Here is a 27,404-nt window from a genome sequence, read left to right as displayed (position 1 = left end):
CCACAGGAGTTCCTCAGGATAGTGAAGTAGGCCCAATAATCTTCAGCTGCTATAACTATGAGCTTCCCTATATCATAGGGTCAGAAATGGAGATAGTCATCAATGATTGCACAATGTTCAACACCATTCATGACTCCTCAGATATCAAAGCAGTCCATGTTCAAATACAACAAAATCTGGACAATATCCAGGCTTGGGCTGACAAGTGGGAAGTAACATTCATGTCACACAAATGTGAGGCTACGACCACCATCAATAAGAGACAATCTAACCACCGGACCTTGACATTCAGTGGTGTTACCATGACTGAATCCCCCACTATCAACATCCTGGGAGTTATCATTGAACAGATATTCAACGGGATTCACAACACGGTGGCTACAAGAGCAGTTCAGAAGCCAGGAGTACTGTGGCAAAGAATTCACCTCTTAACTCCCAAAGCCTGCACACCATCGAGTCAGGAGTGTGACGGAATGCTCCCTACTTGCCTGGAGGAGTGCAGCTGCAACATGCAACCATCCGGGACAAAACAGCATGCTCCATTAGCAGTATATTCACAAGCTTCTACTCCCTCACCACCAATGTTCTGTAGCAGCAATGTGTACTGTCTACAAGAGGCACTGCAGAAATTCACCAAGGATCCTTAGACAGCACCTTCCAAACCCACAACCACTTCCATCTAGAAGGACAAGGGCAGCAGATATGTGGCAACACCTCCACCTACAAGTTCCCCTCCAAGCCAATCACCATCATGACTTGGAAATATATTGCCGTTCTTCCACTGTTGCTGGGTCAAAATGCTGGAATCCCCTCCCTAATGGCATTGTGGGTCGACCCAAAGCAAGTGAATTGCAGCGGTTCAAGAAGACAGCTCACTACCACCTTCTCAAAGGGCAACTAGGGACAGGTGATAAACGCTGGCTGGCAAGCAACATCAGCTTTCCACATGTAATTTCTTTTAAAAATTAAATTAATTGCTCCAGTTTGCTCAAGAAATCTATGAAATCTGTTGTAATTCTGTCATTATGCAGAAACCTCCAGGTTTGCTTCATATTGCTTTTCATTTCAGCAGGAACTAGCAGGGAAATAACTTCAGTCATTTTCCTTTAGCTAATACTTGAACTGTAGTTTGTTTTTTTTTGTAGTGGCAGCTTTCACAGCTCTGAATATTCCTGTACGTCTTGGTCAGTAGCTGTGTGTTCTTACAGTTCTGCAACACCAGCAACACTTGTGGTACAGAGGTTTGACTGTACAACACAATGTGTTCATGCTGTGAGCTTTACTGAAATGAAGCCAAGATGCCAGCCTACAATGAGTTGTGCCTCATGGTAGAGGACACATGACTACAGCAGACTTGATTCAATTTGAAATGAAAAATTCCACTTTACTAATCTGGAAATGAGATCTGCATAGGCAGATAGAGTAAAACACTTTCCACGCATTCACACAGCAAGTGGTTAGGATCTAGAATGCACTTTCTGACAATTTCATTGAAGCAGGGTCAATTGAAACTATCAAGAGTGAATCAGACTGCTATTTGAAAAGGAACCAATATGCAGGGTTACAGGGAGAAGGTAGGAGAATGGGGCTAAATGAATTGCTCATTCGAAGAGCTGTTGCACACAGATTGGGCTGAATGGCCTCCTTCACCCCTGTAAGTATACTCTGATTCTATATTTTATCTCTACATCCAGGTATCAAAATGATATTAAATGATGTTCATAATTTCTGTTTCATAGCCTGAATCTTACTCTGTCTGAGTTTGAGCCTCATGGTAACTGGTGACAGACAACAGTTTATCCCTTTCATTTTTTTTTCCTGAAACTAACCAATCACTCATCTTGTAGTTCTGAAGTTTGAGTTCAGGAAATGACCACAGTTTAAGTTAAACAGTGATATGGTAAGTTGAGAGATTTTTTTGTATTATCCAGTCTATAAAGAGCAGTTGTTTCTCACCCCAGAGTATTTCATTCTCAGTGTCTGATTGGAATCTAGATGGGTAATTCACAGAATGTTTGTGATTTTTTTTTCAATCTCCATGTGTTTTTCACATCTCTCCCAGTAAGTGCAGAATTCAACTTTCCATTCTTTCTTCCTCTCTCTTCTTAAGTTTAAGATTTAAGCAGGAAATTCTTTGGGCTTAAACTGAGAGTGGGATTGTCGGCGTCTGCAGGGAAAAGTATGCTGTAATGTTGCACTGTGTTAATCCTCACTGGGGTAGTGTGTTGGAAATCAAGCCCCAATATTCCCGTAGTCATCACAAAAGTTAAAGATTTTCTCAGAATAAACAAATGTTCTCCAATTTACCTGATTTTCAATCCCAAGTGTCTCTCTCTCTCTCTCACACACACACACACACACACACACACACACACACACACACACACACACACACACACACACACACACACACACACAGAAAACCAAGTTTTGATAGGTTCCACATCAAAGATCATTCAATATAGTAAAAGCTCACATTATAAGTTCAATGTATTTGCATGGGCAGAAGATTGGTTAGTTAACAGAAAACAGAGAGTAAGAATAAATGGAGTCAGTGCTGGGACCTCATCCACATACAATTTATATAAATGACTCGGACAAAGGGGACAAATGTATGGGAGGTCAATTAGCTTGTGATGTAAAGATAGATGGGAAAGTGAGTAGTGAAGAGTATATAAGGAGTCTACAAAGTGGTTTGGATAGGTTAAATGAATGGACAAAGATCTGGTAAATGGATTATAATTTTGGAAAGTATGAAATTTTCCATTTTGGAAAAATTAATAAAAAAGGAAACATATTGTTGAAATAATGGAGGCTGCAGAGCTTTGACGAGTAGAGAGAGCTGGATGTCCTGATGCCTAGATCACAGAAGATTAGTACACAGGCGCAGCAAGTAATCAGGAAATTAATAGAACATATGGCTTTTTGTGAGGGAATTGAAGCAAGGGTAGGGAGCTAATGTTTCAGATGTGGAGGCCATTGATGAGGCTGTACTGTGTACAGTACAGGTCACCATACTTACAGAAGGATATTAATGCATCGGAAATAGTTCAGAGAAGGCTTACTTGACTAATACCTAGAATGAATGGATTGCTTTTTTAGGTAAATCTAGTCAGGCTAAGTCTATATCCTCTGGAATTTAGAAGAGTCAGGGTTGACTTTATTCAAACATATAAGATCCTGAGGGGACTTGACCAGAGGAAATGTTTAAAAGATGTTTCTTCCAGGGGGACATCTAGAACTAGGGGTCATAAGTTTAAAAGTAAGGAGAACCCCATTTAGGTTAGAGAGAGGTAAAAATAAATTCCCCCATAGTATTTGGAATTCCCTTCCTCAAAAGGAACTGGGTTCAGAATCTTCAAATATTTTTAAGGTAGGAGTAGATCGATTCCTTATTCCAAGGGGATGAAAGATTACCAGGGTTATGCATGCAGGAATGTGGAGTTGAGGTTAAAATCATCAGCCATGACCTTACTGAATGAAGGCAAAGGCTCAAAGGGGTGAGTGGCCTATTTTTCATTTGTTCACACACCCAGGTCTCTCTGCTCATGTATACCCTTTAGATTAACACCCTGTGTTTTAGCCTGTCTTGTTCATTCTTGTTACTCTTGCTCAAAAATGTGTGTCAGAGTGAAGCAGAAACTACAGGTTAATCTTTGGTTTAAAAACAAATTTTAGCTCAGTAGTGGGAATGTGGTTAGAAACAATAATTTAAAACAAAATAACAGTTACTGGATAACTACAGACTAGTTAAGGAAAGTCAGCGTGGATTTGTTAAATCATGTTTACCTGACTCACTGGAGTTTTTTTTTAATGAGGTGACAGAGATGGTTGATCAAGGTAATGTGCTTGATGTAGTGCACATAGACTTCCAAACACATTTTGTAAAGTCCCATGGAATAGGCTTTCCAAAAGGTTTGTACTCATGAAACAGAAAACAGATGCTAAACCTGGATCAAAAATTACCTCACTAACAGAATAATGACTTGCGTTGAGAATTTGTTTTCAGACTGGAGGAAGGTGGAATGCGCAGAGCCCTATGGGTCAGTGTTAGGACACCACTTTCTTTGATAGATATCAACACTTAGATTTGGGATTACAGAGCACAATTGCAAAACTTGTAAATGACATAAAACTTTAATGTATTGTGCTCTGTGACGAAGGCAGTGACAGATTTGGAAAAGATATAGAGAGATTGAGTACAAACATTAGAAGCAGGTGTAAGCCATTCGGCCTATCATGCTAGCTCCAACCTGCAATGTGATCACTGCCAATCTGTGTTTTGAATTTCACATTTTCATCAAGCCCCAATAACATCTGATTCCCTTGATGAACACGAATCAAATTCCACCATAAAAATATTCAATAAAGGTCTGATAGTCCATGTTTGGAATCAGTCAATGCCTCAAGAATCTGTTCAGGCAGAGAAAATAATCTCCTTATTCCTATATGAATTTTATGTCCTGCAGAGTACATAACCTGACGAGACAGTGTTTATACTCTCTCTTGTAGCAAAAGCAGCTTCAGTAAATTTTGAGGTCCTGAAGATTCCAACAGGCATTTACTCAAGTTTAGTATAATTATTAGATTCACACACATTGATGTCTGGGCTGAATTTAAACTAATATACTACAACAGAGCACCATTTGCTCAGTACCACTTCAAGCTTAAACTAATTCCCAAGAAGATGAAGAATCAGATCTTTATAACCTCAGGCTACATGCTATGACACAGTGAGGATATCATGAATATATCTCTTAGCGTTATACTCACAGCCTGACTATATCATATAACACAAATACTCTTGTGCTAAAAGTGTGGCCCCTCATTTTAAATCATGCCCCCGCCTCTGGATTCACTCATTAGAGGAAATATCCTTTTCACATTTACAAGTACAGGATACAAGTACTGAATTGGTGAAGATGGACTATAAAGTTCTTGACCAAAAAAAAGCAAAGAGGTATTGGAAATCCTCGGAATTTAAAAATACATACGTTATGCAGTGGCATTCTCAGAGGACTGAAGGACAGCTCATGTGGCTCTACTTTACAAGAAGTGTGGTCGAGACAGGCCAGCGAACAATAAGCCAGTGTGTCTAACATCTTTGGTCAGGAAAATCTTGGAGATAATAGTGAAGGAAAAAATTAATCTCCATTTAGAGATGCAAGTTTTGATCAGCAATAGTCAGTGTAGCTTTATTAGAGGAAGGTCTTGTCAACAAATCTGGTTGAAATTTTAGCGGTGGTGATCGAGTGCTTGGCTGAGGATAGAACAGTCATGTAAGTTAAGTGCATTTCAGCAAGGTATTTCACAAAGTCACACACAAGAAACTGATAAAGAGGGTAAAAGCTCAAGGTATCCCAGTGTAACTTTGCAAGTTGGATCCAAATTGGCTTAGTGGCAGGAGACAGAAGTTGTGTTTGCAGGCTGTGTGACATGAGCCCAGTGTGACTGGTGTACCACAGGACACTGTTCCCATCCAAAATGAATGGCTTCACATTTCCCCACATTTAGCATCATTTTGCCCACTTACTTAACCAATCAATATCTCTCTGTAAACTTTATCTCTCTCACAACCTGCCTTTCCACATATTTTTGTGTCGACTCCAAATTTGGATGCGATGCAAAGTTCCTGCAAGTCATTTTTACACATTGTTAAACAGTTGTGGTAACAGCACTGATCCCTGTGGAATCCAACTTGTCACGGGTTGCCAGTCTAAAAAAAACCCTAATCATGACCCACCCATGAGCATTCCATGATAGTATATTACCTCCAACAGAATGGGCTCATCTTATGGCTTAACTTTTTGTGAAATAACTTTATCAAACACATTCTGGAAACCCAAATACATCACATCTACTGGCTCCGTTCTGCCCACTCTGGTTGAGACTTTCTCACAAAACTCAGAAAAGATAGTCAGACAAATTTTTCTTTCATGAAGCCATGCTGACTCTGCATGATTAGATATCACTTTCTAAATGTTCTTTTATTATTTCCTCAAAAGCTGATTCCAATTGTTTACTAACAATAAATGGCCAGCTAATTGGCCTCTAGTTAACCACACTTGGCTTCTGTCCCTTTTTGAATACTGGTTCCACATGAGCAGTTTTCCAATCATCTGGTACTCCTCCAGAATCTAACAATTTTTGCAAAATTGCAATCAATGCATCCACTATCACTACAGCTACCTTTCTTAGAGTCTGAGGAATGCAAGCCATTTGGACCAGGGGATTTATCTGTCTTTAACCCGATTAATTTAATGAATACTGCTTCTGTTGTCATGGTGATGGTATTTAATTCTTCTCCCGTATTCTTAATGTATTAATGGAATAATAGAAATATCTGGACTGATGTAAAATATCTGTTTTACTGTCCTGCCATTTCTTGATTCCTCAAAACAATCAACTATGCTTACTTTGGTCTCTCACTTTTTAAAATATATTTAAAGAAGCTCTTACTGTCAGTTTTTATATTACTGGCTAGTTTTCTTTCGTAGAAATGTTATCAAGCGTAATTTTCTTTTTAGTCCTCCTTTGTTAGATTCTGAATTTATCCCAGTCTATGGATCTGTGACTGACTTTTGCCTCCTTATATGCTTTTTCTTTCAATTTAATTACTTTTCTAGACCTCCTTGGTCAGCCATTGTTGGTCTATCCCTCTTTTAGAAATGCTCCTTCTTTTGGAGATTTTTTTTCACTGAGAGTCATGAATTACTTAAGTGCCTGCCACTGCTTGGTGACTGTCATTCCTGATAATCTATATGTCCAGTTCACTGTAGTTAATGCTCTAATTTCATTGTAATTTTCTTTACTTGGAGCTTGTTTTCAAATCCAGTTTCTAATTCTCGAACTAAATATTAAATTTTATCATGTCATGATCACTACTTCCTAGGGCATCTTTTATTCAAGGGTCACTTATTAAACTTACCTCATTATCCATTACCAGATCCAAGATAGCTTGCTAACTGGTTGACTCCGTGACAGATTTCTCAAGGAAACTATCTGTAATGCACTCAATCAATTCATTGTCATTGCTACCATTTCTGAATGATTAACCTACTTAATGCACACATAACTATTGCCTTATTCCTTTTGCATACTCCAATTATTTGTTGATTTGTATCCTTTCCTGCAGTGTGGCTACAGTATGGAGATCTGTACACTAAAGGAAGCCACCGGACCTGAAACATTAACTCTGCTTTTCTCCAAAGATGCTGCCAGATCTGCTGAGGTGTTCCAGAAATTTCTGCTTTTGGACCTGTAGATAATCTCAGATAACTGTCTTCATTTCATTTCTTATTATTAATGCTATCCCACCACTTTTTACATTCATCCTGTCTTTCCATAATGTCAAATATTCCTGAACAATAAGTTCCCAATTTTTACCTCCTCCATGTTTCCATAATGGCTATGAGATTGTATTCATTTATCTTGTTTCAAGTGCTGCATGTATTAAAATTCAAAGCCTTTAAGTTTGTTCTATTATTGAGTTCCCAACACTTTTATGGATCCCTTCTGTTCATTTTCTGGTACCAATCAATCCCATCACTAAAGTGCAATCCTATGTTCTCCTTTTCCTTTTCTTAAATGTAATTTTCCTTGCAACTGAACCCAAATTCATATAAAAAGGTGTGAGAAGATTTGTGGGAAATGACGTTCAATGCATAGAAATTTAAGGTGAGTAATTTTGGTAACAACATAGACAGCCAATATGACATAAAGGGTTAAACACTGAAAGAGGTTTGAGAAGCACAGGAATCTGAATGCTTGTGTGTCTATGTTTTTGAAAGTATCAGTATATTTGGAGAGAACACTTAATAAAGCTTACAGTATTCTGGGCTTTGATAATAAGAGCAGAGAGGACAAGAGCATGGATCTCATTTGGAAATTGCATAAAACACATGTCAGTCCTTAGCTGGAATGTTCAGTCTCATCTCAGGTGCTGCACTTTAAGAAGGTTTTGAAAGCATGAATAAAAGCTCAGAACAGATTTCAGGGGCAAGGTTTATTAATTAGCAAAATTAATTGGAGACATTATAATTATTTTCTCTGGGGAAGAGAAAGCTGACAGAAGATGTGATAGAGGTATTAACAATCATCAATATCTGGGCAGATTAGGTAGGGAAAAATGTTTCCTGCTCATGAAGGAAGCAAGAATGAGGTCAGATTGAAGAGGAAATTGTAAAGGAAATTATGATACATAAGGCAAACCTTTTTTTTGCAGAAAATAGTTAAGGCTTGGAACATACTACTGAAAAGTGCAGTGGGGCCAAGTAGGGTCAAGGTCATTAAAAAGAATAAATGGTTATTGGAAAAAGGAGGATGTGCAGTATAATTGGGGGAAGGCAGGCAAATGGCTCTGAGAGAATCTCATTTGGAGTGCTAGTGTAGACACATTAGGTCGAATGGCCTTCTTCCGCAATGTAAATCCTGACCCGAGTGAGACATATCGACACGGGTATAGCCAAAGATGTAGTGGCAGATACAGACAAAAAAACAGAAAATACTGGAGAAATTCAGCAGGCTTGGCAGCATCTGTGGAGAGAAAGCAGAGTTAATGTTTCAGTCCTGCGACCCATCTTCAGAACGTTGTTGACAGACCTGCTGAGTTTTCTACAAAGATAATGGGAACTGCAGATGCTGGAGAATCCAAGATAACAGCTGGATGAACACAGCTTCCAGTTCCTACCCCACTGTGATATCTCTGTGTCAGACTTGCTGCAGCACTCCAAGGAGGCTCAGTGCAAGCTTGTGAGAAAACATCTTTTTTCTACTTGGGGAAAGTGTAGACTTCAGTAATCAATAATTTTAGGGCCTGAAAGCCTTTTCCATGCCCTTTATCCAAACACATACATCAGGCCCTGTCATCATTTGGGTTGCTTTTAGCACAGCTAACACTTTCACTGAGTTATGGTCCCCATTATCTGCTTTTCTCCTTCCCTAGTTTACATTATCTGTCCCTTTGTCTGCCTAACTGACTTTATGTCTGGGGTCCTTCTCCAGCTATCACTTATTGTTTTATATCCATCACCTCTCCCACCACAAACCACTACACCCCCCACACACCCACCATTCCCAGTCATCAGAGTACATACCTTCTTTTCATAGCTGCCATGAGTCGTGAAGAAGGCTCAGCGGCCCAGTAATGCTCATGCTTTGTCCACAGATGCTGACAGATATGCTGGGTTTCTCAAAAACCACAAGCTGCTGAGTGAGTGAATTAAATCTTTCTTCAGAAATCATTGATGAAAAATGCAGATGAATCAAACAATTATTTATCAATTACAAACCACAATTATCTGCATTTGCAGTTATATATTGATTATACATAGTAACAGAATTTTGCCATCATAAATATATTATCAGGAAGAAATAAAATAATAGTTCTTCATTTAAGAGTTCACGTTTGAACACAGTTACTTTAAGTGCAAAACAGATCAGTTCAGCTGAATATAAATAGAATGAAAATAGAACTGCAACAGATGCATAGTAAAATGTTTGTTAACATAAAGACAGTTACAAAACTTGTACAGAATTTACAAAGAAGTCCAAATTTGTTGACATAATGTGCAAAATTGATAGGCTTCCTACAATATAAAAAGTGCATCTGAGTTCCCTGAGAATATTGCATCATTTCAGGCCAATCATCAACCCACTGAAGAAGCAAAGACAAGAAAGTGTGAGGGAGAAACCATCCATGAAGATCCCTCTGGTAGTGACACTGCTCACATTTCTGAGGCAGGTTGGAAACACAACTTGAGAATGTCTCACTTGAAGAATAAGGATTCAAACTTGCAGATCCATGATCCACCATACTGTTAAATTTGTAGAACCACATTCTCAGCAAAAAATTACCTTAATCCTGAAAGAACTGGGTATGAGAAACGAGTTGTAATTCTGTGTGTCAGCTGTGATATGGGAGGATAGATGATGATGATGCCCATGTGCACACTGGAACAAGAGAATCCCATGATTTGTCAATGATGCTCTGGGAATGTCCTGCAATTGAGCCCAGGAAACCCACAGGGTGAGAAATGGATAAACACAGGGCAATCACTTCAGGGTGGGGAGCAGAGTGAAATTAGTTTGATAGGTTTTAACAGTGTCCGGGAGGGTGAGACAGGGTTAGGAGGGGAGTGAAAAACTTACAAATATGTCAATGGAAGTTAGTTATAATGTTACTTAATGGATCATGAAGGAGCTGGTACAGTGACATCAGAAGCTGAGAAAATGAAAACGGAAGGTGAGAACTGGAACAAAATATAAAATTAGACAGTATGATATATTGTCTCTCATTCAGTGGACACGGGATACACTCACTCTCAGCATTAACTAACCAGGTTCACACAGCAGCGCAGTAGGACTGGATGATGCAGGAGAGGACGGTGAGGACATGGCAATGAGTGATTATAAAGTGAAGGAGTAGGGATGAGGGATGTAGAGGGAGGGGTTAAAGAACTGGGGATATGGAGATGTGGAGTTTTAGGGACTGGGGATTGAAAGCCTGGAGATGAGTGTAGTGGATGTCTGTTATCCTGAGTAACTGTCAGCTAAGTGTAATGCTACATCTGTACAAAATGATCAGAGGTATAGATGGAGTGGACAGCCAGGGACTTTTTCTTAGGGTGGAGGTAGCGATTTCAAGGGGGCATAGTTTTTAAGTGAGTGGAGGTAGATATAGGGAAGACATCAGAGGTAGGTTCTTAAAAGGAGAGTGGTAGGGGTGTAGAATGCATTGTCGGAGAGCGTAGTGGAGTCGGCCTCATTACGGGCATTTAAGCAGCTATCAGGTAGGCATATGGATGATGGTATAAAAAGAAAAACACTGAGACCCATTGCATTCAAATGTTGTGTTAATACTTTCATAATTACCTTGTTGCCTCTCAGTGGAATTCTGTTGAAGAGGTGATTTGTTTGCTTAATGTATAAACTCAGTGAGGTGGCCCATTAATAAATGAAATGATTGAAATCAGAACTGGCAATTTACTTACGTAAACAAATCTGGGAGCCGCAGTTAGTTCTTGTTTCACCTTCAGAGGGAGAGCAGGATTCCAGGCTACATTAGCATCTGGCTTCAAATCCTCCTTCACTTTCTCCAAGTTGTTGCTGGCTGCAAAAGATGCCAATACATTTCCTGCAGGAAGGAACATTACTGTGTCCAGCTCTCTGTGCACACTATTACTGGGCACAGGTCACTGGGAATTTGTAACTCACATGAGTGATTTGAAGTAAAATTTAAGTTGTAACTGATCATTTACCTCCTCTCCTGTCCTATATTCCTACATTTACCGAATGCTAGTCAGTGTGGATGGTATAGCAAAGCAATTGTCCTCTGCATTTTAAATGTTCTATTGAGATCATATCTTTGATTTCACCTTAATAGCTTGCCAGATCCAATACTAACCTGGAGCATGCCTAGCCTGTCATTAATCTGGAAAAATAACCTGGAATGCACCAAATCTATAATTAACCTGAAACAGAAACTTGGGACCAAACACCTGGTTTAACACTAGCCTGCAACAGTAAATTTGGAAATAAATGATCAATTACTAAGCTGGAACAGTAATCGCCTATACATTCAGCCTATTACTTACCAGAGCAGCAAACTGGGATATAGCTATCATTAATCTGGATTAGGCCAGCTAAGATGTTGAGCAGACAATCTTGATCAGAAATATCTGGAGTGACGGTTTCAGAATAACATGCTCAGAACCTCATTACAGCCCTAGTAGTCAAAGTGAGTCCTGCCTAAGTGCCATGAACACAACCTCCTCATCACCAACACACAGCTCTATCAAAGGCTTAAGTACAAGACCATATGGAAGCAGCAGTGCTTCAAACACTGGCACCTCCTTGACTACATCATCATCAGAATGGGGATATCAGAAAGATGTAAAAATGCACGTGCCATGACAAGAGTCGATGACTACTGGACAGATCATCTCCTGATCTGAGCCAGGATTAACATAAAAATAGCCCCGTTGCAGCAGAGACAACAGAAGCAGAGCTACTAGAAGTTCTGCATTGAAGCACTCAAAGACCTGAAAAAGATAGCCTCATACAAATAACTCCTCTCTACGAATCTAGTGACCTTCAGCAACACTGATTTGCAGGATTCCAACAGCCTCTGGTCGGCTGTCCAAAGACCACCATTGTCAGTGCCTGCAAAATGTCAGTCGGTCACTGAGCCAGGGAACAACAAAGCCATTTTGATGTGATTGACCTGGAGAGCCCAAGAACTGAGAAGCTGGAAATGAATGACATTTCTGAGAATAAAACAGCAACTGCACTTGGAAGAGAAAAAGTAGACCTACAGGCATCTGAAGGCCGAGGTCCAACAATGAACCTGCGCCATAAAGAACAGGTGGTGGGTGGAAAAAGCACTGGAGACCCAACGGATGGCTGATAACCATAATGTGTAGGGTTTCCTCTGTGCTGTCCAGACCACTTACAGACCAAGCACCCAAGGTGGCACTCTACTGCTGGCCAATGATAGAGTGATTCTTATCAAAGACAAAGAAGCCATCAAAAAACACTGGGGCGATGACTTCAGAAACCTCCTCAACCAGGGCTCTGTCATTGATCCAGGTGTCCTTGAATGCATTCCACAGCAAGTTACATGACTTCCTCAACTGCCTCCTCCCTGTGGCTGAGGAACTTCTCCTGGAGTTGCAGTGCAGCTTCTAGCCATGGAGGGACACAGCAGACATGATTTTCACCACGTGACAGCTGCTGGAGAAATACACAGGAACAAACCTACCATTGTACATGGCCTTCTTCGACCTTACAAAGGCCTTTGACACCATCAACCAGAGCATCCTTCTCCACCTTGGGTCTACAATGAAGCTTGTCACCAGCTTTCCTCTGCTCCACAATGATGTGGAAGTCATGGTAATGACAAATGGCTCCACCACTGACCCATTCCCCATTCAGGCTGGTATCAAGCAGGACTGCATCATCACCCCAGCACAGTTCTCAATTTACCTCACTGCGATGCTTCACCTCATTCCAATAAGATCCCGCTGCAGTGGAGCTAACTGCAGAATGAGCCGGAAATTATTCAACCTCCACCACTTTCAAGCCAAAACCAAAGTCACCCCACTCTGTGTCATTGAGCTGCAGTCGGCAATTATTGTTTGCACACGTGCAAACTCACAGAGTGACAACCTGAACATTGACAACACCTTTATGGAGGCATAAGTGAGCACGGGTCTCACCCTGAACATCAACCAACCAGGCCTGGCATTGTGGAGAAAACCCCAGATCATCAATGTCCATGGGGAGGCGTTAGAGAATGCTTTCGATAACTAGGAGTGGCCTGTCATCCAGCGCACTTATTGGTGAAGTGATCCAGCATTCTTCCAGTGTGCCAATGCAACCTTTGGCCCCCTGAGGAATGGTTTGAGGATGACAACTTCAGATCTGACACCCAACTCATGGTTTACAGAACTGTGGTGGCTCCCACTCTCTTTATATGGTTCAGAAATGTTGACTGGCTACATCAGACACCTCAAGACACTGCAGCAGTACCACTAATGCCTGCACAAGACCCTGTGAATCCACTGGGAAGACAGATGTATTAACATTGGAATACCTGACCAGGCCAACAACCCCAGCATCGAGGCACTGACCGCCGTTGACTGTCTGCAATGAGGTGGGTGCATTGTTCATACAACCAACACAAGATTCCCCAAGCAGGTGTGATACTCCCAGCTCCATAATTGCAGGTGAGCCTCAGGTGGACAGAGGAAATGCTTCAGTGATACCATCAAGACCTCACTGGTGAAGTGAGGCATTCATATAGATACTTGGGAATCACTGGGACAAGACAGTCCAAGATGGAGGAGGAGCATCCAGGAAGACATCAAATGCCTCAAGACTTGCCATCGAGAAAAAACAGAAGCCAGGTGAAAACAACATAAGGAGTGCACTGCCACACTCTGTCCCAATTGTGGAAGGCTCTGCAGAAACCGCATCTGTCTGTACAGCCACTTATGGACTCACCCTGCGAGTAGAAGAAAGTCATCCTAATCTATGATAGACCACCAATGATTATGATGCTGGTCTACATAAGGATGAAAGGGCTGATCTCCAAAGTCGATATAAAGTTTATCTGTCATTTCCAAACTGGTGCACCATAAAGAGATATCCTTTCTCTGCTTCAGAGTGGATGACGCATGCGAGCTCCCTTATTCTACAAATGTCTAGGCTTTAATGTAAAATTGCAGGAAAAATAATCCAGGTGGAAAGCAGAGAGACACCAGAAGGTATTCCATTCACCTCATTGAGTCATTGATCATAGAGTCATACAGATGTATAGCACGGAAACATTCCCTTCAGTCCAATTTGACCATGCCAGCCAGATATCCTAAATTAATCTAGTCCCATTTGCCTACATTTGGCCCATATCCCTCTAAACCCTTCCTATTCATTTACCCAGGAAACAGTGCCCTACCTCCACTCAGGCCTCGAGCTTTTTCATTGTCACCCAGAGGGAAAACCCAGGAGTTCTGGCACCAGTAGAGAAACAGTACACTGTGGAATTTGAGCACCAATATACCAGTTATGCTGTGTGTGACACCAAAAATGTTGTCCAAATCAGTATGATTGATCATGATGCCAGTAATACTGGTTGCGGGAACAGTACTTCTTGTCATCATGCGAGTGGTACTCGTTGTGGTGTCAGTAATACTGGTCATGGTGGCAGTATCGCTGGCTGGAGCACTAGTTATACAAGTCACGGCAGCAGAATTACTAGGTGTGGTGCCAGTAATATTAGACGAGTGCCAGTAATACTGGTTGTAGGCCAGTGCCGGTAATCATGCAGAATTACTAGGTGTGGTGCCAGTAATATTAGACGAGTGCCAGTAATACTGGTTGTAGGCCAGTGCCGGTAATCATGCAGCCAATAATTCTGGCTGTTTCACCAGTCGTACCGGCTGTGGTTGCGATTATTATAACTTCTCTCTTTCGACTCAAGCTTCGTTCACTCTCAAAGTCAGTGTCAATGAACATTGTGTACAACACAGAGCAGGAAGCGATGAGTAAGTGCAGTCCTGGGCTGCTACAAAAATGCTACCTGTCAGTACCGCGCCCTGAGCGGGAATGCTGCTTACCAGTACAAGCACCCATCACCCTTTCACTTGGTCAGAAGTAAAACAATACCAGGTTATAGTTCAACAGTTTTATTTGAAACCACAAGCTGTTGAATCACTGCTCCTTCATCAGGTGAAATGAGCAACGGTTCACCTGATGTACTGAGACGTTAAAATGAAATAAGATCCTATTAATCAACTCCCAATGAGAGCAGAGTGCCAGCTGAAAGATAGCCGTGATATAGAGGTACTGGTGTTGAACATCAACCAACCAGGCCTGGCAACACCAGTACCTCTATATCACGGCTATCTTTCAGCTGGCACTCTGCTCTCATTGGGAGTTGATTAATAGGATCTTATTTCATTTTAACGTCTCCCTGGTTGCTTTCAATACCAGCCCAGAGATCAAGGGTGAATCTGCTCATGTCCCTGCCTTCCGGGGAGGGTTATCAACCTGTGCCCCCAGTCCCTGAGAGATTGTGAAACTGGCTCAGATCCAGACTGGAGAGAGATCAGTTCTCTCATGAAACGCTACCAAATCCATCAAGCAAAATTCCAGGAAAGTAATGTTCTCATCCTGAGTTGGAAAACAGAGAGTGAGAATGGAAAGATGAATTCCGTACGCAACAGGTGAGACCCAGGAAAAAATACAGGGAGGTGGAGAAAAGAATCAGCAACATTCTGGGAATCCACTGTCCCTATTCCAGTCAGAAACTGTGAATAAAACACACTGGGCTAAAACAAGTTCTGTTTACACACAGGAGAAGCCAATAATATAACAGCCTTTGAAGACTGTGCCCGATTTGCATTGAAACTTGATCCTTTCCTCGATCTTAATCTGCAGGTTCACTGCTTTATTCTAGAGATGACAGGTTTACTTTACAAGGAGATATTCACCAATTTAGGCCTCAACTTACTGGAGTTTAGAACATAAGAACACAAAAATAGGAGGCCATTCATCCCCTCTAGTCTGTTACACTATTTAACAATATTGTGATTGTTCTGTAGTCTAACTCTACTTACTATCAGAAGATATGCTATGGACCCATATCTATTAATACTTCTGCTTAACACAAATTTATCTATCTCAGATTTAATATTAATAACTGGTCTACATCCACCGACATTTATGATTTAATCATAATCATTTAACTTAATGATTTTAATCTGATTGCCTCAATCTTATTGAGCAGTATAACAGGCTTGTGGGGCTGAATGGCCTACTCGTGTTTCTTCTTCTAACATCTCGTGAGTACAAACTGTTCAATAACTTTTCATAAGACAAGCCTATCATCTCTGGAATTAATCTAGAAGGCTTATAGTTTAAGCTTTGAACCTTCTAGAAAACAGGCCTAGTTTGTATAATCTCTCCTCTTAACTGAAGTTCAGATATCATTCTTGCAAACTGTTTTGAGCCCCAGTGCAAATACATCCTTCCTAAGGTATGGTGCCCAGACCTGCTCACAGTTCACTATCTGGGATATGACCAGGTCTTTGTGTAGCTGCAAAATAATTTCTGCATCCTTCAATTCTGTAGATACAAAGGCCAGAGTTCAATTAGCTTTCTTCATTATTTTCTGTACCTGTTTGTGACATTGCAAAGATCAATGCTTCTGAACCTCAAGTCTCTTTGGATAGCCACTGTATTTAACTTCATGCCTTCTTGAACCTACCCTGATCTAACGTTTTTGGTACACTCACTCCTTCTATAATGAAGTCCAGCTACATTTTTCCCAATTAACTTTGCCTATCAATATCCCTTTGTAATTTTATGCTGTTGTCTACATCTAAACTGCCTACAATGCCACTTAACTTTCTATCATCGACACGTTTGGATTTAAGACTTTATATGCCACTATTAAAGTAATTAATACATAATGTAAATAATTGAAGCCCTAACATAGGTCCTCACATGGAGATCCTGACAAAACAGAGTGACACATGCAATTTTCTAATCCATATGGACAATTCATATATATTGAGAACTCTGAAAGATTATAGTTCGGGCATCTACAATGTGTTCCCCTACTTCCCTTAACATCCTCAGATGGAAACTGTCAGGTCCCAGGAATTTGCCACTCAATTTTACTTAATTCTTTGATTATTGATGTTTTACTGGCTTTAATGTTATTCATTTCAATGTCTCAATCTACTACTCATTTCTTTGGAAGTTCAAGCTAGCTGTGATCCTTTTCTACTGTAAATAATGAGGTGAAGTAATTATTCAACATGCTGTCATTTCCCTATGCTCATTCAATCTTTAATTGGCTGGTATTGCCCCCACTACTCCCTTTGCATTTATTTAACAGTAATATTTCTTCTTCTTGATTTTGAAGTGCATTTCAAATTTCCTTTCACAACCTCTTTTAGTTGCTTTTATAAGCTGCTTTGTGGCCCTGTCCTGGTCTTTGCATCTTTCCAATCAGTTTTTTTTTGCATTTTCATGAACCCTTTCTTTTAGTTTATGTTGCCTGTTATGTGGAAATCTAATTGAAGTACATAAGATGCTGAAGGAGATTGACAAGGTCAGCGTAAAGCAGACACTTCCTCAAATGAGTCAATGTAGGACTAAGGGGACACAGCTTAGGATAAGGGTGAGCAGATTTAAAACTGAAATGAAGTGGAATTACATCTTTCAAAAGGTTACAAATCTGTAGAATTCTCTACCACAGAGGACAGTGAACACCGGACACTGAACAAATTTAAGGAGATAGACAGATTTTTAGCTTGTAACAAGAAAAGGTTTTAGGCAGGAAAATGGAATTGAGAACCAAATGATATCACTCATTATCAAGGGACTAAAATGCCTGTCCTTGCTCCAATTTCTTATATTCTTATGCAAAAATATGAGCAATTGCTGAGTCTCAGTGATGTGGAAGCTCAAGCATAGTCAGGGTGATTTTTCAGGCTCAGAGCCAGTAAAGCTGGGTATGAGAAGAGACATGGAGCTTCAGTCACAGGGGATTCCTTGGCTCGATGGCAATGAAGGAGTGGGGGATATGCGGAGCAATGAGGCTGTACATTGCATTTGGACATAATTCTGCTGCAGTTGATGGCTCACAGGGCCTCATGGATATCCAGTTTTGACTTGTCAGATCTGCTCAAATCCTACAGGAGGAGGAGATGTGACAGTGTCTAGTCCATTTGGATTAATGGAGAAATGAGTTCTCACATTTAAGTAACTCTTGGATAGGCACATGGATCATAGTAAAGTATAGGGTATGCACGGTAGTTTGATCTTAGAGTAGGATAATAGGTAGGCACAACATCGTGGACGAAAGGGCCTGTACTGTGCTGTACTGTTCTATGTTCTATGTTCATATTTGCATGACATCTTCCGTGAGTTTTCCTTCTATCTAGCGATTTAATCAAATAATTCACCACACAATTTCATTTTAGTTTGATAAGGCCTACGAAACATTGTCTTTAAAGGTTTACCTACCACTGGAGTGAATGTGAATCTCTTGGTGAGAGTTTGAAATGGGGGCTGTTTGACCAGCCGCCTGTTATACAGTCAGCCTGATATTTTACACACTTAAGGCAGCGCAGTCTGTGAGACTCTGATGGGATTTGTATCCCGTTTTGTAGAAATCCTGAGATCTGAGAAGCTCGGAGCAAATCGGAATTGGTTCCAATGGGCAATTTTAATTTTCACATCGATTGGAATCCAACAGCTTCATCGCTCCTGGCACAAAGTCCCATAAACACTGCAGGGAGAAGAAGGATACTTCATGTTTAACCTACCCCAAGCTCATGGTTGAATAGGTCAAATGAACTCAGACCACCAACTTCCTACTAGCCGTGTATAATGGAATGATTAAAAATCTCAGTAAAGGACAGTGGAGATCTTGCACTGGATTGTCCATCCTTCTGTTCAACAGAGAGACTATTCACACAATATTTTCCCCCATGGTCTCACACTTTATTCTCGCAAATATTCCTGTTTCTCTTAGTTTCAATAACAAATTCACTCACAGACCCCAGTTCCTGTTCCGGGTTAGTGATAGATGGGGTGTGACCAGATAGTATTCCAGATTAATAATAGATCCCACGCTATTTATCTCAATTAATCCCATACTACGTATGTCCCAGGTTCCTGTTCCAGGTTAGTGATCTTCTGTGTTAACTCTCCAACCCCTAGATTGCATGCCTGACTGATCCAGTGCTTAATTCCTATTCACGAGAGGCTGCAGCATCTAATTCTGACCCAGTTGAATATATTTCTGTTTATAATATCAGACAGGACTTTGAAAGTGTGATAAAGTGGTGGATTAAGGAAGACTATCATGGTGCGGATGGGGCCTACTTGAAGCACATAGTAATCTGTGTAAATGGCTAGTAACCTGTCTCTTGTTTGTTTTACAGTCACTGACACATTTTCATCAGTTTCTAGCATTCATGATATGCCTGAGGTTACTAGTATTGTAATGGTAAATGGATTTCAGGTTGATTATTTTGACACTAATATCAGTCAGACCATCCCTAAACTGCACTTCATGGCAGACTCTTTTGTTGTGGAATACTGGAAATGTATCGCAAGGCTCATGAAGACACTATCATAAAGTGCAAAACAGCTTATGAGTACAATGATAAAAAGTACAAACCAGACAATTAGGAAGGTCAATGTGCTATGAACCAAACCAAGCCTCTCAAACTATATCAAGGAGATAGCCTAGACCGTAACTTTTTTATTTTGTTTAAAGTCAATGATTTGTTTAAAGTCACATGATTTGATTGGACCACTGATAGGGTTTAAGCAAAACACAGTTTATTCATACAACACAGTTAAAACACAAACAACAAAAAGGAATAATTGGCATGACTTTAACACTGTTGAAATACTGAGCAAACCAATATGCTATTTAATGAGTAATCATCAACTGTTCCAATATGGCAGCATTCTGTAAATAAAGCCTTGGCAAAATCAAATTCCGCAATATAGATTTTCCTCATGTGCTATCTCCTCTCCAGTCCAGGAAAATCACCAAAAGAAGCAGCCTAGCAGCAAAGAGAGAACTCAAGCCTTTTGCTGCAGCAGAGAGAGTGAGTTGTAACTATGAGCTTCAACAGCCAACTTCAAGCCCTAACTGAAAGCAAAACCAAAGCCCTGGGTCTCTGTGAGCCTGACTCCACACACACATGTTTCTTTTGTTATTTAAATAACACTGAGGGATCTCAAAGCTGTTTACCAATTGCTTCTGAATCAGACATCTCTCCACCATCGTGTCAAAACCCCTATTCAAGAGAAAAGCATAGTATCGTGAGAAGTGATGTGGAATTATCCATTAACTCTGCTGAGTACCAAATGTGAGACAGCTAGCAGGCCATAGTTATATGGCAGACTGTGATGTACATTGTATGAGACACCATGAACATGGAAACAGGGAGTGTTATTCTGTTCCTTCTCCTTTTTTAGAAAGTTTGCTAAAATGATGAAGTTCAGGAGATAGGTTTGTGATTTAGTGAGTGAGAGACTGGTGAGATGATTGCAACCATCCAGGAACGGGCAGCTTGCTGGAGAACTCCAATCACCTCACTGTGTTTGAATTCACATGTACATATATGGAGTGGGCTCGAACTTGTTCGATATTACAGAACGGACAATGTGGACCCAGGAGGCTGTGTGAAAAGAGAATAGGAATCTTTTTAGTAAATATCTCAGCGAGATAAAGAAGTGGAGAGGATCAAGTATATAGAACAGAGAACATAGAACATTACAGCACAGTACAGGCCCTTCAGCTCTTGATGTTGTGCCGATGGGCCTGTACTGTGGCAGTCCCTCATTCATAAACAATTAACATGATATTAAAATGACTCTGTGTGTGTGTGTGTGAGTTTAGAGGAAGGATCCATATTCCTGTTGAAACTATCTTGAGTCAACCAAGACAATTAATTCTCTGACTAATCTACCAGGAACACTCAACTCAGTCCATTCCCCCAGCACTGACCCCTGGGCCACTCCACACAGCCCAGCCTCCAGCACTGACCCCTGAGTCACTCTACTCAGCACACCTCCCAGCAATAGGATCCCATGCAGGGTGACAAGGGAAGGAGAAATAAGGGCAAGAAAACAAGGCAGAAAAGTAATAGGCAGAGAAATCAAGGGCCAAGATTAAACAGAGCCACAGTTACAAAGAATGGGAATGGGATAAGTAACATTGAAAAAGACAAGCTTAGAGTATAACGGGACCTTGATCTGATGGGCAAATTGGCCGAAAATTAGCAGGTGGAGTTTAGTTTCGATAAATGTGAGGTGCTGCATTTTGCCAGAGCAAACAAGGGCAGGACTTAGACACTGAACAGTAAGGGCCTGGGGAGAGTTGCTGAACAAAGAGACCTTGGGGCGCAGGTTCACAGTTTCTTACAAGTGGAGTCCCCAGTAGATAGGGCAGTGAAGAAGGCTTTTGATATACTTGCCTTTGTTGGTCAGTGCATTGAGTCTGAGGGTTGGGAGGCCATGCTGCAGCTGTATGGGAGATTGGTTCGGCCATTTTTGGAATACTGCATTCATTCTGGTCTCCCTGCTTTTGGAACAAAATTGTGAAATTTGAAAGGGATCAGAAAGATTTACAAGGATGTTGCCAGGCTTGGAGGGTTTGAGCGATAAGGAGAGTTTGAATAGGCTGCGGCTATTTTCCCTGATGCATCAGAGGCTGAGGGGCGACCTTATAGGAGTTTACAACATCAAGAGGGGCATGGATATGATGAATTGCCAAGGTCTTTTCCACAGGATAGGGGGGGTCCAAAACTAGAGGTCATACATTTAAGGTGAGAAGGGAAAGATTTAAACAGACCTAAGGGGCAACTTTTTCATGTATGTGTATGAAATGAATTGACAGAGGAGGTGGTCAAGGCTGGTACATTTACAGCATTTAAAGGGCATCTGGACAGGTTTGTGAGTAGGGTTTAGTGGGATATGGGCCAATTGCTGACAAATGGAACTAGATTAATTTAGGAAATCTGGTCAGCATGGATAAGTTGGATAGAGGGTCTGTTTTCCATTCTGAACATCTCTATTACTCTACAACTCTCAATAGCATGGATGAACTAGTTGTGCAACTCAACAAAAACAGATACGATATCATGTAAGTTAGGGAGACATCACTGCAGTGTGACCAGAAATGCAAAATGAACATTCAGGAGTACTCAGTATTTTGGAAGAACAGGCAAAAAGGAACGGGTGGTGGTGCATTGCTGGTTAAGCAGGAAATTCATGCAGTAGTAAGGAAGGATATTAGCTCCAATAATGTGGAATCTATATGGGCAGAGCTAAGAAACACAAAGAGCAGAAACGTTAGTAGGTGTAGGGGTGATGATGAGAATCACATTAAACAGGACATTAGAAACACATGCAATGAGATGCTGCTTGGCCTGCTGTGTTCATCCAGCCTCACATTTTATTATCTTGGAATCTCCAGCATCTGCAGTTCCCATTATCTCCAATAAAGGGACATCTGTGATTATGGGTGACGTTAATCTGTACATACTTTTGGCAAATCAAATTAGTGCCAATAGCATAGAGGAGGAATCTTGGAGTCTTTACGGGATGATTTTCTGGCCCAAATACATTAAGGAACCAACTAGAGAACAGGCCAAATGAGATTGGGTATTGTGTAATGAGAAAGCAATAATAGGCAATTCAGTTGTACCATGCCCCTTGTGGATGAGCGGCCATCATATGTTAGAAGACCTCATCAATGTGGAGGGTGAGGTGCTTGATTCTTACACGAGGGTCCTGAAGCTACATAGAATAAGCTTACAAAGGAAATTAGAAATAGTAGCAGATTCAAGGGCGAGATGTACATATCGGTCAGAAAGAAAAACTGACCTGAGAAGTGGGAACAGTTTAGAATTCAGCAAACGAGGGTAAAGGCACTGAGTTAGAAAGGGAAAATGGAGTACGAGAGTCAGCTTAAGTGGAACATAAAAACTGATTGTAGAAGTTTATTTAGGTGTGTAAAGAAATAAAGATTGGTGAAGACAAATATAGGTCCCTTACAGTCAGAAACAAGACAACTTATAATGGGAAACAAAGAAACAGTGAACCAACTAACTAATTTAGTTCTGTGTTCACAAAGGGGAACATAAAGTTCACACCAAAAATGTTTGGGAACACATGACTTAGTGAGAGTAAGAACAGAAGGAAATCAGTATTAGGAGCGATATAGAGTGGGGAAAATGGTGGGAACTGGCCATGGAAATAATGGATGCTTTGGTGGTAATCTTCCTAAACTCTATCGACTGTGGAACAGTTCCTGCATATTGAAGATTAGATAACATAATCCCTGTGTTAAAAAGGAGGTAGGGAGAAAACTAGAATTATAGACCAATAAGTCTGATATTGCATCTGGGGAAAATGCTAGAGTCCATTATACAAGATTTTATAGCTGAGCGCTGCAAAGGAGTAGCAGGATCAGACAGAAAAGAGATCACACTAGACAAACCTACCACAATTCTATAAGAATGTAACTCATAGAGTTGTTGAGAAGCAGCCAGTGCAATATTGCTTTACTTTGACTTTGACAAGTCTCTTACAATGTTCCCACGTAAGAGATTATCGTGTAAAATTAAAGCACAGGGGATAGCAAATTGAGATGGATAGAAAGGAAATGAAGCCGTCTTTTTCCAGTTGGCCGGTGGTGTATTGTAGGGTACTGCAGGAATCAGTGCCAGGAACACAGACATGCACAATATATATTAATGATTTTGATGATATAACAAAGTGTTATGCCTCCAAACCTGCAGATGACAGAAAGCTGGGGGAGAGGATGAACAGTGAGAAGGATGCAGGTATGGTACGTTGGCATTCATAACGAGAGAATCCGAGTGCAGGTGGCAGGGATGTCTTGCAAGAGCATGCGTGAAACCACTCCAGGAATATAGTGTGCCATTTTGTTCTCCATATCTGAGGATGGATATTCTTGTTCTTGAGTGAGGATTTATCCGACTGATTCCTGGGATGACAGCACTAATGTATGAGGAGACCTTCAATTGGTTAGGATTATATTTGCTGGAATTCAGAAGAATGAGTGAGGATCTCATAGAAACCAATAAAAGTTGAACAGGGCAAGACAGAGTATTGCAGGAAGGATATTCCCAATGGTGCAGGAGTCCAGAAATGGAAGTCACAGCCTAAGATATGGGATAAACTATTTAGGAATGAGATGAGGAGAAATGTCCCCATGCAGTAGGTGGTAAACCTGTGAAATTCATTACCTGTTCCTCTGAACTGCCAACCTGGACACCTGGCATTAATATCTCGCTCTCAGTGCAGCTGCATACACTCTCTATGCACACAGAGCTGGGCATTATATATTTGCCGGCCACTTTGCAAAAATATTTCTCGCACATTGACGGGGCACACAGCTCACAGGCTGGACCAGGCTGTATCCTGGGCTGTTTATTTTCTCTCACTTTGAGCCTGTCTGGATGCTCACTCAAGCACTGCTTTTTTGTGTTTCTTCCCTCGGTCAGAATGACCAGGCTTGTATTATTTTTGTTTTGCAATACCTTTAGGAAAGACACAAAGCCAGGAAGGTTGTCCTGGTAGGAGCAGTCCTCAGCCAAGTCAAGGCAGACAGCCATGAGACAGGGGTTCCCGGCACAGTATATCAAGGGGCAGCCCTGATACTTGTCTAGGGGCTTGGACACAGTCATTCATCTGCTTGGGACAGTCAGGGTTAGGATCCTCTCCCTGTAAACAGTGAGGAGCTGAATGCCTTATTGTGTGCTGTTTTCTCCTGGTATTGAACAATGAAAGACAAACAAAGTAGGTGGCACAGCTATTAGTTCTGGTCCAGGTGGGATAAATCTGATATGTCTCTGAGCAAGTGAGTAGACAACATACAGACCATGCAGAGTTAGTGCTGTGGGATATTAGGGAGGGTTGAGAGGCAGCAAGAGAGCAAGAGAGGGAAGATGTTGCATGTGATAGTGTAAGTAGTCAAGATGAGCCTTGATGGGAAGTCGGTGCAATGGCTGAGATAGACTGTATGAAGCAACAGATAACTCATGGAGGAACTTACACTGACAGAACAGAGAAGGTAAAGGAGCTTCTTCCTCCACTTGCTGGACCTTCCCCCAGACAGTTGACACTGCACTGAACAAGGGGCAACAGGTCGTTAGGCTGTGGTGTATGGGTTCCCCTGCTGCTCCTTAGGGAATAGAGCACCTCTCCTCTATACCAACCCTTTTCTAGGACCTCCAAATGCCTGTCCACAAAGCAAGATACTAAACTCCTCCACTGTGCCAATTATCACAAAGTGTACAGGACAGATCTGGACAAACAGTTCTTGACCAGCTGTGCAACGTTCTCAATTCTCTGGAAGTTGGCAGCAGCTTTCGGGATGCCAGTCCTTTCTGGGATATCCATACAGTGGTGAGCTCTCACTGTTGTCAGTGGGAGAATTGGGTATAAGGGGTACATTTTGGCAGTTATTGTGGAGAGTTTGGGACAAAAGTAAGTGAAGATTCATTAGGCTCCTTGAATCTCAATGAAATTAGCACTCCATGAAAAGAACAACATTCAACTTGTGGCCGTAATCCATTCTTCATCCCCAGTACTGTTTGGAAGGATGTTCCTGGATTTTGATCAGTGATTGTGGAGGAATAGTGACGTTGTGCACATTCTGCTGAACTTGGAGAGGAACAAGTAGGTTTGAAGGGTTCTCAAATCGCTTTACAACTTATCCTTTTAGGTAGAGCTTGCAGGTTTAGGAGGTGCTGCATTGAGGAGCCTTGTTGAGTTGCTGCAGTGTACCTGGTAGACAGCACTGCTGTCACTATGCATTGGTGCTGATGGGAGTGAATGTTTAAGATGATAGGTGGAGTGTCAATTAGGCAGTTGCTTTCGCTGGAATCTCTCAAGCCTCTTGCATGTTGCTGGAGCTGAAATCATTCAGGTAAGTGGAGCATATTCCATCACAATTCATTGTTGATCCTTTTTTGGTCACTGACAGGAATTCACATTTTTCAATGGGTTAGGATTGTGGACGTGAATGAAAACAATACAGTGAGGAAAGGTTCCATGAAGAGATCAATTCGATTCGGATTTGATGGAAAGGACTACATCAGCCTCGAGCCAGACAGAATGAGATGGGTCACATCCAGTAACAATGCAGGGAAGGTAAAGGAAAAATTGGATTCTGCTAGATCCTGTAACACATTATGGGAAGAACATCTAGAAGATGCATGTGTTCAGCAATTAATGAGATACTTGCAAGCTGGAAAGAAATACTTCAAAAGGAATGGTATTTATTTTGTTCTTTACAACCCTCTGGGATAGTGCACTATAGACCGAGCCCTACTATTCTTGGAATCATACCAAATAATACAGTTTCTTTTTAAGGTACACACAGTGCCTCAACTTCTCGGACTTTCAGAACAGGGTTTCTTGAAAGCACAGGATAACACGGTGTGGAGCTGAAGGAACACAGCAAGTCAGGCAGTATCAGAGGAGCAGGAAAGCTGATGTTTCGGGTCGGGACCCTTCTTCAGAAATGGGACCGTTTCTTATGGGGGATGGGGGAAATGACCCCTGAAATAAATAGAGTGAGATGGGGAGGAGCTTGGGGACATAGGTGAGATGGTAATAGCTGAGTCCAGGTAGGCAGTGGTGGGGTTTGGTCAGTGAGGTGGGAGGAGTAGATAGGTGGGAGAGAAGACGGACAGGTTGTGTTAGGTTGTGTCATGGAGGTGGGGATGACAGGGAGGGTTGGTCATCGGATGAGACCAGGGGTGGGGAGATTTTGAAACTAGTAAAGTCCACATTGAGACCAGTGGTTGTAAGCTCCCAAAGTGGAATATGAGGTGCTGCTCCTCCAGTTTTTGGGTGACGTCATTGTGACATTGGAGGAGACCCAGGATGGACATGTCATCCAGGGAGTGGGAGTTGGAGGTGAAGTGGTTCGCAACTGGAAGGTGTTGCTGTTTGTCGCAAACAGAATGCAGGTGCTCTACAATGTGGTCTCTGAGCCTCCGCTTGGTCTCACCAATGTAGAGGAGGCCACATCAGGAGCAGCGGATGCAATAAACCACATTGGAAGAAGTGTAGGTGAACCTCTGTCTGATATGAAGGCGTTTTTGATTCCTTGGAAGGGGGTGAGAGGGGAGGTGTAGAGGCAGGTGTAGCATTTCCTGCGGTTGCAGGGAAAGGGGCCAGGGATAGTAGGGCTAGTAGGGAGTGTGAAGCGGAGAGCACGGTCCCTACGGAAGGCAGATAGGGGTAGGGAGGGAAATATATCTTTGGTAGTGGGGTCAGTTTGCAGGTGGCGGAAGTGGCAAAGAATGATACGTTGAATCCGGATGTCA

General features: G+C 41.5%; 1 pseudogene; it reads left to right on the top strand.

Moving 5' to 3' along the window:
• The first annotated feature begins 14,658 nt into the window (after positions 1 to 14,658).
• The window catches only part of LOC132206192 (saoe class I histocompatibility antigen, A alpha chain-like), a 40,984-nt pseudogene continuing 28,238 nt past the window's right edge, over positions 14,659 to 27,404 (top strand).

Source organism: Stegostoma tigrinum, chromosome 34, assembly GCF_030684315.1.
Source record: "Stegostoma tigrinum isolate sSteTig4 chromosome 34, sSteTig4.hap1, whole genome shotgun sequence".
Taxonomy (NCBI): Eukaryota; Metazoa; Chordata; class Chondrichthyes; order Orectolobiformes; family Stegostomatidae; genus Stegostoma; species Stegostoma tigrinum.
Note: the sequence above shows the minus strand (reverse complement) of the source record. Positions and strands in the feature narration are given on the sequence as shown.